We start from the raw sequence: 16,140 nt of genomic DNA, 5'->3' as shown, positions 1-16,140 counted from the left end.
CAGGCAAAAAAAATATTCAAATATATCCATACCTGGACGATTGTCTAATTCAGGCAGAAAACAAGGACATTCTTCTAAAACATCTGGCATTTGTAAAAAGGGTTCTAACTTGTCTAGGGTACACCATAAACGAACAGAAATCACAACTGGTACCCTCTCAAAAAATTACATTCCTGGGTGCAAGCTTGAATACAACTGCCCAGATGGCTTACCTTACGCCAGAAAAGCAAATTCAATTGGTGACTTACTTCAAACAGGTGACCACAAAAACCCTGCTATCCGCAAGACAAATTCTGCAAGCCTTGGGGTTCATGGTCTCCTGCATTCTTCTAATTCCATATGTAAGACTGCATATGAGGAAACTTCAGTGGTACTTAAAAAGTTTATGGAGTCAACATTGTCACAGCCTGGAAACAATGATTCCTATCATACCTTGCTTGCAACTACAGTTCCTATGGTGGGCAGATGCCTGCCACCAAAACAAGGGACTGCCATTCACTCCACCCCCTGCCACCCAAACCCTAACTACAGATGCATCAGACTATGCTTGGGGGGCTCATCTGGCAGGGAAGTGCATTCAGGGCAAATGGAGCCCAAATCAAATGCACCTTCATATCAATCAGAAAGAGATGCTAGCTGTACAGAATGCACTGACAGCCTTCAAGGACTACCTTCATCCAGGACAATTAATGATAAAGACAGACAACACCACAGTTATGTGGTACATAAACAAGCAGGAGGGTACACATTCCTACCCCCTTTGCAGACTAGCCATGGCATTGTGGAACACAGCCTTGACCTACCAAATGCAACTACAAGTTCAGTTTCTGCCAGGAAAGCTGAATACTCTAACAGACGAACTAACAGAAATCTCATGGACCCACACAAATGGAAACTGGAACCATGAATTTTCAACATGTTGGCACGCAAATGGGGGAGTCCAGACTTAGATCTTTTTGCCTCACCCCAGAACTATCAGTTGGACAAATTCTGCACAAGAACTCATCACAAAAAAGCTTGTAAAGTGGATGCTCTATCATTCAGCTGGAAAAACCTATCGGTCTATGCTTTCCCCCCTCTGCCTCTGCTCTCCAAAGTTCTACTAAAGTCAGACAGGGCAAACCAGAAATGATTCTGATTGCTCCACACTGGCCTCGCCAACACTGTGTGTCACACCTTCCACCGTGGCAACTGCCTCAGACACATTATTTACTGTCTCAGCAGAACAACCAGATTCTGTACACTCAGCTCCAAACTTTGAATCTTGCAGCGTGGCTAATCACCTAAATTCACCCTTAGCATCCCTCAGCAAACCTGTGATGGATGTCATTTTTGAGGCGAGAAGGCCTAGTACTAGAAAATCTTATGCTGACAAATGGAAAAGATTCTGTGCCTGGAACCAATCACAAGGAATCAGCACAGCAGTGCCCAATATTCCTCAGATTTTACAATACTTAACTGAGATGCTTCACAAGGGCCTGTCCTTTTCTTCCATAAAAATCCATGCCTCTGCCATTTCAACTCATTACAACACAGAACCTCCCCTCTTCTCTCATCCTCTGCTAAAGCACTATCTCAGAGGGGACAAAAACTTAAGAACTCCCAGGAGAGCTCCAACCCCTGCCTGGGACCTCAATTTTGTACTGTAAAAACTCACTCTCCCTCCTTTCGAGCCAGCTGCTACTGCAGACCTAAAATTTCTCTCCTGGAAAACAGCCTTCCTTTTAGCAGTCACTTCAGCTAGAAGGATTTCTGAATTACAGGCTCTTATGGCAGTGGAGCCTTTCATTATTTTTCATGTGGACAGGGTGTCTCTCAGAACCAATCCATCCTTCATGCCTAAGGTGGTATCCAGTGTGGCTCTTAATCAGACCATTCATTTGCCAACTTTCTTTCGCAATCCGCAGAACAAGGGGGAGCGGATTCTGCATTCATTGGATGTATACAGACAACTTAGATTTTACTTAAACAGGACAAAATCTCTAAGAAAATCTGAACAACTACTGGTGGCATTTGCTGCAGGGGCAGAGGGAAAGGCTATTTCAAAGCATACTATTTCCAAATGGATAAGCCATTGTATTCGTTTCTGCTATATGCACCATGGTAAAAATATCCCCCAGGGGATCAGATCTCATTCCACCAGGGCTGCATCTACTTCTACAGCCTTTCTCAGAGGTGTTCCTACCGGAGACATTCCAGAAGCTGCTACCTGGAGCTCAGTTCATACGTTCACCAAACATTACCATTTACCTTTCTTCTCTAAATCCAGAGCTGGCTTTGCCACTGCTGTCCTGCAGGGCCTTATAGCTGGTCCTAATGCTGTATAAACCCATCCTCCCAACCATAGCTTTGGGAATCTACCCAAATGTAATGACTGCAACAGTGAAACACAAAGAACATAGTACAGTTGTGTACACTTACCATAAATGTAGATGTTCGAGTGTATTCACTGTTGCAGTCCTGGTTGACCACCCTCCAGCCCCCTGTTTTTCTCTTATTACACCTCTACTTTCTTTTACTATGCTTAAAAGCCTTTTTGGTGTATTTGCTTTTGTTTGGAGGTATATGTTTGTGTTTTACATTTATATATATATATATATATATATATATATATATATATATATATATATATATATATATATATATATATATATTGCTCCCCATTTGGGGGGCACCTGACATCTGGGGCAAGAAAAACTGATGCAATGGCATCTGCTGCATGTTTTATACCCCTGACGACCTGACAGCAACCAACGCAGGACCCAAGACTTAGTTAATCAGGCCAACTAAAGGCAACCTGCCAGCAGATTACCCAAATGTAATGACTGCAACAGTGAATACACTCGAACATCTACATTTATGTTAAGTGTACACAACTGTACTTTATGGATACCCCAAATAGCCTGACCTAGATAAGAAATATTTGGCAAATTACCTTAATAACAATATAATATTATTAAATGACCATGCAGAACAGCTACATCTTTTAAGAACAATTGGACTTTGACACTGCAAATTAAATAACAGGCTCAAGTTATTAGGAGAAATATTCTGTACATCCTGTCATTTCAGGATTTGACATAATGCTTACTTTTTACAATTAAACCTCTTAAGTACTGTTCTACTTTCTTTCTTTCTTGCAGTATCCACTGAGCCATTCAAGTCCAATTTCTAGAGATTCAATATGTTTGAGAAGTTACGTACATAGCAGTCTTACTACTGTTTAAACCAGGGTTTTCAACCTTTTTGGCTTGGAGGCCACTTATCATACAGTTCCGGGGCCACTTAGCATACTTGGCAAAGTTTGGGGGGGGGGGGGCACATTTCTGTGTCCAACATGTATCTGCCCATTCAAAACACTTTGTTGTAGGACATACAGACGGCCAGACAAAATGCCTAGAAGGGCCAGATTGTGGTCCTAGGGCCACCTGTTAGACACACCTGATTGTTTTTTGCTTGTGTCAGCCTGCAACCTCTCAAATAATTTATTTTGTGCATCAGTTGTAGCACTAGTACTTTTGCGAGCTGTAGTAAATTGGCCTAATTTTTGATGCACCCTAGATGGTGTTGCCATCTCATAGCAAGAGGTGCTTCAATTCATTTGTCAGCTGGGGTGCATTCTGTGTGATCTGCAGGCCCTCTATTTGATTGTGTAAATTTTCTCTGGGTGCTCTGGTTTCTACATACATTCCATAGACATGCAATATTTGGTTTGGGGACCCTAAATTGCCTGTAGGTGAGTGTGTGCGTGTGTGTGTGTGTGTGTGTGTGTGTGTGTGTGTGTGTGTGTGTGTGTGTGTGTGTGTGTGTATGCATCATGTGTGTGTGTGTGTGTGTGTGTGTGTGTGTGTGTGTGTGTGTGCTTGTGTTTTGTGTGTGCGTGTGTGTGTGTGTGTGTGTGTGTGTGTGTGTGTGTGTGTGTGTGTGTGTGTGTGTGTGTGTGTGTCTGTGTGCATATGCAGTATGGAAGAATGACCTGGCAAGCAACTTCCGTTTCCCTCTTTGCCTTGTAAACTACCGGGACAGTGGTAGTTGTCCATGTGTCATTCTGGGAGTCAGATGCAACTCATCAAAGAGTGAGCAAGTGAGAGTGCTTGTAGGTTGTATGCAGTCCAGCTGAGGGTAAGTATGGCCTTTATCACACCTGGTCTCCATCTTATTTGACATTCACTTGTCATGAATATGTTATTTGTGATAGGATAAGGGTCTTCCACAGAGCATCATATTCTCCATAGGGTTTGCTTTAGTGAAAAGGTCTGAGGTGAGGAAGAAGGTAAAAAAGAATCAACAAGCTCCTCATTTTAAATAAACACTTATGTAAGAGTACCATGCCCAGACTGGGGTTAGCAGGGCCCACCCTGGAAAAAAGCCTAGGTGAAGTGCCTCCCACTGAGCACATAGACAATCAGTAGTCTATATCATCTAGCTTGAGTATGTGGGTCCATCTTTGAGGCTTGCCAAGTGAAACATAAAGGGTGGGAGTCAGGTGACTGATAATCAGGATGGATTCTGGCAGTGTAGTTCTCCAAGAATGGAAGGTGGCTTTAGAGATCTTAAACATCAGCTCACTGGCAGGGAATGGTCTTAAGCTGTTGCTATAGGTAGAACAGTGCTGCTTATGTATAATTAGATTCATCTGTTTCCAAGTATGGGTTGTGGAAACAGATCTCTTAAATAGAAGTGGTCTTTCTCCTATTTTGAAGTTGATCCTTAGGAGAGACCCCTGGTAGTCTCAATGCAGTTGCAAGTCACAGAGAGGAAAGCACTGGCAGTTCTCATAGTTTACACACTAAATATATGTACCACTTCCTGAAGAAGGCAAGTTCTCAAGCGGGTTCTACCTACTGATTCTGTAGTCTTATTTGGAGTCTTCAGTGCTCAAATGATAAAGATACCTGGAGGAGCATTATTGGGATTGTGACATCCCTCTTTTGCACCAGTAATCAAGGAGCCTCAATCCTCACCAGTGACATCAGTGAGGAACATTCACTTGAAACAAAAATGGATACACACAGTATTTCCAGATGCTTCTCTCTCCCCCAAACACAATTTCCCTTAAGAGCACACAGGAAACACATTCCTATCCTGGGGCTGGCTTTTCTTCTCTCTCACCAGGCCTCCAATAAGACTCCACACTGACCACAGCTGTAGAGTTGAGTCCTCAGCCGAGTGTTCCGAGCCAAGTCCTCCACCACCCTCTGTGAAACCAGTGCTGTGTATCCCTGCTCCAAGTAGCTGACATACACACTCTGAAATTTGATTTTCACACACACACCCATACCTGGGAAAGGCCGGTACAGATTTACCAGCTATGCTCCCTTTGCCCAGACTATAAGGTAGATGCTGCCACCAGAACACTCCAAAGCCAGCTACACTATGGCTGTTATAAGGATACCCAATTATACTGAGTAAAATTGATACTAATACAAATGGTAGTGTTTGACCAATGCAGCAAGGCTTTCAGGAGCAGCCACAGTGTGATCAAATAAGTATAAGTACTCTCAAAGGTTAAACTATTCTCTAAAAGACCAGCCTCAATGAAATGTTTAAATATATTTAGCAATAAATAATAAAAGAACATGAAAATACTAGATATATATTTACAATAAACACCAGAGTTTCAGTCACAGGAAATATTAAAAATAACACAGATGGATAGATTCACACAGATACAGTAAAATGGTACTTAACTCATCTCACTCTATTTTCTTGACTAATCTAAAGAATAACTATTTCCTGGTTCCTTACTAAAGTAAGGCAAGATGAAGTGTTGAGTGATCCTTCTTTTGTCAGGTTTCAAAAACAGACTGCTGAGAGCTAAGTGACATCTTTCACTAATATCTAAATATCATTTCAGTGTTGGCTATAGAATGCATCACATCTGGCTATCTGACTCTGGTTCCCACACTACCCCCCTTACAGTATGTGTCATAATATACACACACATAGAACTTTGCTAAGATGCGTTATAGCATCTGAAAGCTAAAAAAATATTTCAAGAACTTCCACTCATCCAGGTAACAATTAGTTCACCCCTAAGGGCAATACAGTATGATTCCTAGTGCTGGTTTTCACAGACATTTTGTCTCTGGCTACAATCAGAGCTGTAAGATAAATCTTTATGGCCTAAACCAGGTAATTTAATTTCAGACTGTTTTTCAAAGTTAGCTGGATTAAGATTAACCTATTCTTTTCCAGTATCCTCTGTTACAATATATTCATTTCAACAGATACAATACAGTCTGACGTACAGGTATATCTCTTTTCTGTCAAGCAGGACCCAGTGTTGGTACAGTTTTAACACAAGCAACTTTACAAATACATTTTCAACATAAGCACCTTTGCAAATCAGTTTAATATACAAATGACATATAATTCTTTACAAAACTCCACCTAACTGCACTGGCATATGTTACACATCCACTGCCCTACTTTTCCTGGCATAGCTGGCAATACCTCACATCATCAGAATGAGGAATCGTCTCTCACCTCTGAATATGATAGTACAAGTGAGAAGCTATCAGATTATTATGCATGTCATGGAATGTCCATAAAATCAACATCATTTTCAATGCAAGGAGACTCTCTCTCAAATCTGAAGGCTGCTGATCAACTTTGCAGTTACATCATAAGACCTGAGATATTGTATTTTGGTCACTCCATTCAGGATAGAGCAGAGGTGTCCACTTAACTCCACTTGGTGTAAAACTGCTATCAGCGGACATGGCATTTGAAGAAAAAGATCTTTGAGACCCAAAGAAGCAGCGAGAGTCTCCTGAAAATATCCAGCAGAAGATTATGTGCAAGATAAATTCAATTCTTGCTTCTAAGAGGACTTTAACTATATTCTTGAGGAAGCACAGAATATACACTTTAAATGGATGATGTTTAAGACCTCAGTCTCTATGACAGCAGGAAATAACTACTGCAGTTTGTTGTCAGATTCCTTTATGCTGCCATAATTAGGGCCCACAGGTGGATACTAGCACTGAAGAAAGCTGTAAGGTTAAAGAAGGCAACTTTCTGGATAGTGCATTTGAAAGGTTGTCCTGATTCATCTAAGAAGTACTGGTAAGCCAGGAAAGCCACAAGACAAGTGATTGCTGAAGTGAATGCTGGGTATGTAAAAAGTTTAGCAAAGATATAAAGAAGGACATTTTGGTAATATCAAAGGGGTTCTGGCAAAATATTATTCAACAGTACTGGAGAGTAAGGCAGCATGGAAGCACTGATCACTGGAGTGATTACTGGAGGGATAGAAGGAGCATTTTTAAGAATGTTATTTATATATTTATTTATTGACATTTGTTAACCAGGAAAGTCTGTCTGGGTCCAGAATATACATTTTCAGTGGGGGCCCAGGGATAAAAACTCCTGTTAAACATTTTACACATTAAACAGTAGAAAATGTTAAGGTATAGATCAGTGTTATAGATCATGTAATACATTTTAGGTAAGTTTTAGGTAAGATTGGTTACATTATAAAGGATCTATTAAAGGCCTGGAGAAAGGTCATAATCAACATTTTACATGGCAAACACTAAAAATGTTTAAGTATTCACAATGATGTTAAATAAGATTGGTTACATTATAAAGGATAAGAAATGCATAGACTGAAGAAGATATACATTTTAGTGATAGCTTAGCACACATTGTAATATTTTGAGAAAAAAAAAGAAATGAGAGGAAAGATAAAGTATGATGTGAAGGTAAATAAAGTGGTTCATTAGGAGGTAAATATTAGTGGAATATGGATGATACTATTTATGTGTCTAGGAAAATAATATCACCCATGCTACTATTTACGTGTATAGGAAAATATGGAAGGTGAGGAGTAAGAGAAAATTGTAGTGTTATATAGGTAAGGATAGTTTAGGGCATGTGGCACTGAAAGAAGTTTAAGGTAGGTGTCATGGGACTTGGGAAATTAGTGACACTTAGTCTGGTTAGGTGCAGGAACAGATCCATGATTTGTTTAAAAATTATTTTAGTGTATATTTGAAAACTGATGGGTTACTGTTTGATCTGATATTTATCAATAGGCTGTTCAGTGTTTTGCTACAGTATGAGTGAACGCTTTGTCTTGCTGATTCATTAAGTTTGTATACAGAGAAAAGTTGTTTATCCTCTGATCTTAGTGATCTTTTAAGTTGGTCGAGGATGGATTTGAGTCCTGGACAGGCAGAAGGTTTATATATGATTTTATGCGCAGTTATTAGTTGAAGAAAGCTAAGATAGTGTGGAAGTTCTAGCCATTTGAGAAAGTTTAGGGCATTACACTGATGGGAATATTAAGTTGCAGTTTTATTATAACATGATTCAAGCTTTGTTTTTGTGAGATGTAGGGATTATTGACAAGAGGAGCTCTGCAAACTAGAGAGAGTGAGGGTGGTTTTGGAAGATGCATTTAGAAAATGTTTTGTACCTGTGTAGTAGATCCAATTTCTGATTTTTTTTGTATTGTTCTGGTATGAAAATCAAGTTTTAGATTTCTGTCTGTAGTCACACCTAAGAGTTTATATACGGACAATTTAAATGTTGTGTTATTCTGAGAAAGGATCTTGAACCTTGCTTTATCTAGTTTAGGTGTTTTGGGGTAAAGAAAATACATTTTGTTTTCTTAGGGTTAAGTAACAGTTGGGAATTGTTAAGTCAGGCTTCAACAGATGTGAAAGCCTCTTGGTTTAACTGCTGAAGGTATGGTAGATTATTTGAAGAACAGATAATGATAGAGGAGTCTGTATATTGAATTAGGTAGCCAGAGCAGGAAGATTGTTGATAAAAACATTAAAAATAAGATGACCTAGGTTAGATCCTTGGGAAACTCCAGTGATGTCTGGTAAGTATGATGGGAGGGAGCCTTGCCATTTTACTGGGTGAAGTATATTAGAAAGATAACTAGAAAGCCATTGGATAGCAAGAGAGGAAATACCAAGGTTAATGAGTTGTTGAAGAAGTTTAGTGTGAGGAAGAGTATTAAATTCCTTTGACAGATTATGATGCAGTGCTGAGACCAGCTTGCCAAAGCCTTTTGCATTAGTGGCAGTGTCCAGAAATGAGAGTAAGGCTGCTGCTATAATATGGGCTGGTCTAAAGATGTGTTGAGTTTATTTTTTTATTTTGGAGTAGATATTGGAGGTTTTGCTGATGGGCACATTTTTCTAGAAGTTTTGAGAGAAGGGAGAGGATAGCAATGGGGTGATAGTTACTTATATTAGTGGAGTCACTGCCTTTATTAAGAAGGATGATGTATGATATTTTGCAGAGAGCTGAGACATAAGATGCTGAGATGGATCTATTGATAAGTATGCTGATGGGATAGGCTAGGGACTCTGCGGCAATTTTTAAGTATAAACCCGGAAGATTATATGCAGAGTTAGAGCTCAGTTTGAGTTTGAGTAGAAGTTTTGTCTTTTTGTTTTTATGAGGCTGGTTGATATGGTTTATAGTGTGGCATTAAGACTGTTTATAGGGCTTTATTGGTTGGAGTTAGATGAGGGGAGGATAGATGTGAAACGTTAGTGTTATATTGAGAAGAGAATTTTAGAAACAGAGTTTTGGTGATTAATGGGGGGTTGGGGAAAAATAAGAATATGCAAAATAATTGTCTCATCAAGTATCTCATTTTCAAATGAGGGAATAAAGAAACAGCAATGATTTTTGTTTGAATCTAAAATGATCAAACACAACAGATCACAAAACTTATTTTTTGCAGTGAAGCAAGTCCTATTGCATCCCCTACACCAGCTGCTAATTATACATACCAACTCTGAAATCATACTGTAGTGCGGTAAGGGAAAATTCACCAACCCTGCTGCAATGTGATCTCACACAAAAAGCAGCCACCCAAAACATAATTAAGGAAAACTTTCACTGATATGAGTATTTCCTCTTAATTACAGCACTGAAAAGCATTCACTCATATGAATATTCAGTCTTGCAACCTACAATCACAGAATATTTTGGAGCAAGAAAACAAAGTAGAAATAATGTTAATGATGGCATAATGTCTGAACTTTTAGAATATTATCTCACAATGTTTTATCTCTTTTACAGAAAATAGTCACTGAAATTAAAACTATATTTAACATAATTCAATCATGGAAATATACAATAATTTCTCCCTTATTAAAACTTGTTAAAGATCTATCACTATGCTGTTCTTATAGACCTAGGTCATTACTGAATGTTGATTACAAAATTTTATGTTAATCATTGCCAATATATTAAAAATATACTATCTACAGTAATAGTCATAATGTCTTTATATCAAATAATAAAACATCAAAATAATAATTACTGTAATAGATTATGCTAATGACAATAAACAAGAAATATCTATAATTAGACTGTATTTAGATACCAGCTTTGATTCAGTATACTGGTCTTACTAAACTAAAGTATTAGAAATCTACAGATTTCCAGGTAGTTTTACATTTGTTTTTAAAATCATCTTTATCAAAATTCATTTTCCTATGTTCATCTATGATCCTTTAATCATCTTTATCAAAATTCATTTTCTTATGTTCATCTATGGTCCTTTATTTGTAAGTCCATAAAAAATAAGTGAAGGGTATGAAACAAGGTTGACATCCTTTATTTCTCAGTCAATAAAAATTAGCAAGGCCATGAAGTCACCCTACAGTGTAAACCATGGCTCTATATGATTGTCACTGTTAAAGTGACACCCAAACCCTTTGTGCAAAATTGAGAAAAGGGGTTATGGATGGATGGATGGATGGATGGATGGATGGATGGATGGATGGATGAAACAAGATTGTCCCTTGCATCCTTTATTATTTACTTTGTCTGTATTGATTCTCTAGCCAATTACATAAAACTTAATAATGATATAGTAGGATTTAAAATAAATGATCAACATACTTCCAAACATTCAAAATAAATGATCAACATACTTCCAAACATTCAGTTATTTGCTGATGATATGCTGTTAACAACTGACCAGATGACTGCAAGCGAGGAGTCATTATTAACTCCCCAAGTGATGTAAACATCCTACAGAAAGGCCTCACTGAGACCAATGACTGGTGTTGAAACCATGGACTTAAGTTTAATGCCAAAAAATGCGTCGTCATGCCCTTTGGGAAAAACTCAGTTCCCACTAATTACCACATCGATGGGAGCCCACTGAACACTAAAGGCGTTTATAAGAGATCTGGGGACACAAGTTGACAGCAACCTCTCCTTCGACCACCACATTGCCACTGTGGTCAGAAAGTCCTTCTGTGTGGCACATCTCATTACCAAGGGTTTTGCATCCAGGAAGAAAGAGGTCATCATCTCTCTGTACTCTTGCCTCATTAGGCCAATCATTGAGTATAATGCCCCATTTGGCATGTACCTCACTAGACACATGCAACAGCTGGAAAGGCCACAAAAGTACCTCACGAAGAGAATCCTAGGCCTTAAACACATGTCCTACATGGACAGACTCAAAGAACTCCATCTTTTCTCTCTCATATTGTCTACTAAGAGGTGATCTCTGCTTGACTTACAAAGCCATATCTGACCCAGCTCTGTTAGAAATGCTACAGCTAAAGAAATCCCAATCCCTCCGCATGACATGCTCCAGAGACTTCAACCTCATTACCACAATCAGCAGAACATGCTGGAAGGACAGGTTCATAACCCAGAGACTGCCCATGCTCTAGAATAGACTTCCCATACATGTCAAGCAGAGCACTTCACTGGCCGTCTTCAAGAGAAATCTTGATGAGTGGATGGGAAATAGAAAGTTCACCCCGGGGATCACTCCAATGGCTCTACTTAATAGAGGCATTGGGAACAAACATCGGGCGGCACAATGCCAGGGCACTTCTATGGGCTAGGCTTGTAAAGGCTCCAGGGCCATTAGCCTAGTACACACCTATGAACCTATGAACAACAGGGAAAATTGATTCTTCACCAAGTAACCTAGAATATCTTTGTGTCATTATGAAAGACGATGGAAATGTGGTGGAACAGGATTTTCTGACCTAGAAACTTATGCTATAATTTCAGTTATTAAAATAGTAGCTTTATGTTTAAATTCTGATTAATCAGCCAGTTGAAAAAATGCATGAAACCATTTGGTTAAATAGAGTGGAAACTATCACTATACAACATATGCAAATCTTGAATTGTTTGCGTCTTTCAGCTTTTCCCGGTTAGAGGTCGCCACAGCGGAACTCCGGTCCACTAATGATTGGCAGTAGAGTTTTACGTGCTGGCTTGCCGGGCCTAATGCACAACCTTCAACGAAGGAACGCCCGTTCGCGCATGTCGCCACACAGAAGACGCTCTAACTGAGAATCGAACGGGCAATGTCTAACTGTGAGGCGACAACGCTACCGCAGCACCACCACCACAGTACCAATCTTGAATTATAATATGAAATGTCTGTTAAATACATTTTAAATTAAATCACTAATATTCCCACCAATTCTGTGTACATAAACAATATATTAAAACATTTTGGCATTTTATACATAAAAACACAGAGATAAAAGTATGGTGTTTCATGTTATTACCTAAAGAAATTGCAACAGAATGTATGGATATTCTGAACTTTCACAAAAAGCTAAGCTTGAAGAAAGTAGTTAATTTATTTAGTTTTTGGAATCATATGTTAAGAGAGACTAAAGTGCTTACCACACTGACTGTTTAATCGGCAAATATGCTTTGGATGTGGAAAACTAGTCTATAGTACTAATCAATAAGCAGTTCTTGATCTCTAAAGTTGACTTAATGCTAGATATAATAAAAAATATCCATCCATTCTTAATTTTCTAAACAATCTCAAAACAAATAGTAAGATAAGGAGATGATATTTTCCAAAATATGTAGAATAACTTAGAACAATACATTTTTATCAAAGCTTATTGTCAGAATTACACTGTTCAGATGAGTGACTCAACCTTTAACTTTAATAAATGAAAAATGTTTTAATATCCTTTAACTACAATAAATGTAAACGTTTAACTTTAATAAATGAAAAAATATTTTAATATCCTATAACTACAGTAAAAGTAACATGTTTTAATAGCCTCAGAAAAGATACATCTTTACTTGGAAATTAATCTCATGGAAATGTTTATTTAGATCATGTATGACTCCACATAGAATTGAAATTATGTATAAAAAGTAAGGTATCAGTTGTTGGAGTTATAAATCCTTAATCAAAGCAGTTCAGCAGCATATCATTTATGATTGCAAAGTTTTACTGTGTTGTGGGGAAAACCAATGTTTTCTGCAAACATTACATTCTGATAAATTTACATTAATAAAACTTTTGATGTTGTCCTGAATATTCACCCAAGTCTGAATTCCCAGTTTTCTGGAATGTATTGATGATAGCCAGGAAAATAACTACAAAGAGCTGGGGCAGTGAGATTACCCCTTCTTTTATAGAATTTAAAAATCCTGTCACTGATGAGTGTCATGAAGAAATATCTACTATTATTATGAAAAACAAAACCACAGAATAAAATTAATGGATAAAATTGAACTCATAGACAGAGAAATATTAATTTATGTTCTATGATCAGTTTAATTTTATTAATGTATATAACAAAAGATGATGCAGATACTTGTCTAAATAATTATTTGTTTTATTATGTTGGTGTGTTTGTTCTTGTATATAAAATGTGTATAAAAATATAAAAAAAATGTTCCATGGCAACTACTGGATGATCAAAATTCCATGCTTTCTGCATTGGATTAAACAGGGAAAACTGACATAAAAATCATTACAATATTTTTTAATGAACTAATCTCTATATAATGAACTGAATCTGTATATATATTAAAAGTGAAATTGCACAACAATGGAGAAATAATGTGCCTCATATAAAGGTTACCACGAGGTATACAAGAGATTTACACCTTACATTAACCATTTCTGATTAAGGAACAGCCCTACCATGGTGCTGCAACATAAAGATGTGCAGCACTCTGGTTTGCTGCCTCTGTGGCCATGCTAAATGCTAATGAGGCATTCTGGGAGAAGAGGCATATGCTAATTATCTATATGCTGTCCCTCAGAATTGCCTGCAGTAAGGCATTTACACCGTTAAGCTATCTGGAGAATCCTCAGTTGGCTAAATTGGCATGGCTGCTCCTGGCTGCTTATGATGATGAGCATGGACAAAAATTCCTGTTCATCCATTGCAGAAGCCATAAGTTCTGGGAAGTTAAGTGGACAGGTAGTGTTGGGAGTGTGTGTGTTTGTGTGTAAGGAGCTGCATGTGCAAGTACATGGGTGAATGCATTTGTCTGTCAATAATAGGGTGGGTTAGGTGTGTGTGTGTGTGTGTGTGTGTGTGTGTGTGTGTGTGTGTGTGTGTGTGTGTGTGTGTGTGTGTGTGTGTGTGTGTGTGCGTAGCAGGTTGTATTAGAGGTGTGTGTACATGTGTGTATGTAGGGGGCTGCATGACTGCTTGTGTGTGTGTATGTGTGTGTGTGTGTGTGTGTGTGTGTGTGTGTGTGTGTGTGTGTGTGTGTGTGTGTGTGTGTATGTGTGTGCGTGCATACGTGTGTGTGTGTCTGCCTGTTTGTCTGGGAGGGGGGAAGGTTAGGGTGTGTGTGTGTGTGTGTGTGTGTGTGTGTGTGTGTGTGTAAGGAATGTGTGTGTGGAAAGGGTGGGGGCTTTCATATCTGCACACTTCCGTAGACTAACAAGCAAATCTTGCAGCATTGTTGAGGGAAAACACTAGCCACCAGGAATAACTCTTGATAGAGCATGCCTTAATAGCACTTAAGCAAAACATGAGTTGGGGAAGCACTAGCCACCAGGGATAACACTTTAACTATGTGCCTTAAGGGCACTTATAAAAAACAAAGATGATGTGGCCCTGGGGACTACTGGTTTCCAGAGATACACCTTTAACTATGTTCCCCAATAACATTGCAACAAGTTGTGGAATAACTTTGTGTTAAACCACAGCTGCCTGAAACAAATGTAATGAAAGGTATCCTGAACCCAGAACAGGATAGGTCACAAGCTAGACCTTTGAAGCACTCCACTAGAAAATGTATCAGTATTTGAAAAAGTGTCATCTGCATTAATCGTATTGATAAAGTAATTACACAGCCATGCTAGGAATTTGGTGCCGATGTTGAGTTTATCAAGTACTTTTAGAGTACTGTACTTTTGAAGCTGGATAGATGCATGAGACAACAGACTATGCAGATTTATTGACTGCCTATTTTTAAAGCAAATCTAATAGAAAATGTGATATCACACATTTAGATTGAAAGGTTGTAATCTATCAAGGCAAATAGAGCAATACTAGAAGTAGGATATCCGGAGGCCTTAGACAGTAGTACCACAGGGAAGTACACACTTCATCCATAATTATGTCTGTAATTTTCTGCTCTGTAGATCAAAACAAAAATGCACAGAGCTGAACAGATTCACAGAGCTTGTATGATCCAAAGTTACTCTTCTCAGTCTTATCCTGAAGTCATTTGCTTATGCTGTAGTGTGAAGTGAGCAGGTAAAATATCTACTGCCTAGATAGATGCACTGTGTGTAACAAAAGGTTGGTATCAAACCCTTGCTAACAGCTTCACCGAAGTCCAAAAGGATGACATCATTTTCAGCTAGGCTTGTGGGCATTCCACCCTTGCCCCTTGTTCCCTCTCCTATCATTTATCAATGCAAGTTCTGAGCTATTATCCAGTAAACCCTCCATCAGTATATGATTTCTAATTGAACAGGAAAGATTGCCAACAGCAGTTATGTGATCATCACCCCCCCCCCCTCGCACTTACCTCCCTGGAGACCCACTGGACTTGAGCCTGTCAAAGACCTCAAGCCCAAAGATAACTCATGATCAAACCCAGAATTCCAGTAGATGCATCCCTTACTCAATGTTACCAGACCCCCCCAAAAAATATAACCAAAAAAAAAAACAGAAAGAGAAGGTAGCTAGTTAAAGATGAGTGCAGCTAATCTAGTCACACGTGCTCTTGATCTCAAAGCACAAAAAAATAAGGTACACATTGATTTCTTTAATCTTTAGTTCTGACACAAAGGATCAATCAAAAATAAGTAGAAATATTGCTCTAGTCTAAAATGTATATGTGGTGGTGAGAATGAGAAAATCCATACTACATATCTGTTTACAACATGTTTTG

At 38.5% G+C, this 16,140-nt stretch overlaps 1 protein-coding gene across 2 annotated transcripts in view; it reads left to right on the top strand.

Annotated features, from left to right (window-relative positions):
- GPR173 (G protein-coupled receptor 173) overlaps positions 1–16,140 on the top strand; it is a 1,093,476-nt gene that overhangs the window by 1,033,026 nt on the left and 44,310 nt on the right. The window lies entirely within an intron of this gene.

This window comes from Protopterus annectens, chromosome 8.part0 (genome assembly GCF_019279795.1).
Source record: "Protopterus annectens isolate FY-2018-M chromosome 8.part0, PAN1.0, whole genome shotgun sequence".
Lineage (NCBI taxonomy): Eukaryota > Metazoa > Chordata > Ceratodontiformes > Protopteridae > Protopterus > Protopterus annectens.
Note: the sequence above shows the minus strand (reverse complement) of the source record. Positions and strands in the feature narration are given on the sequence as shown.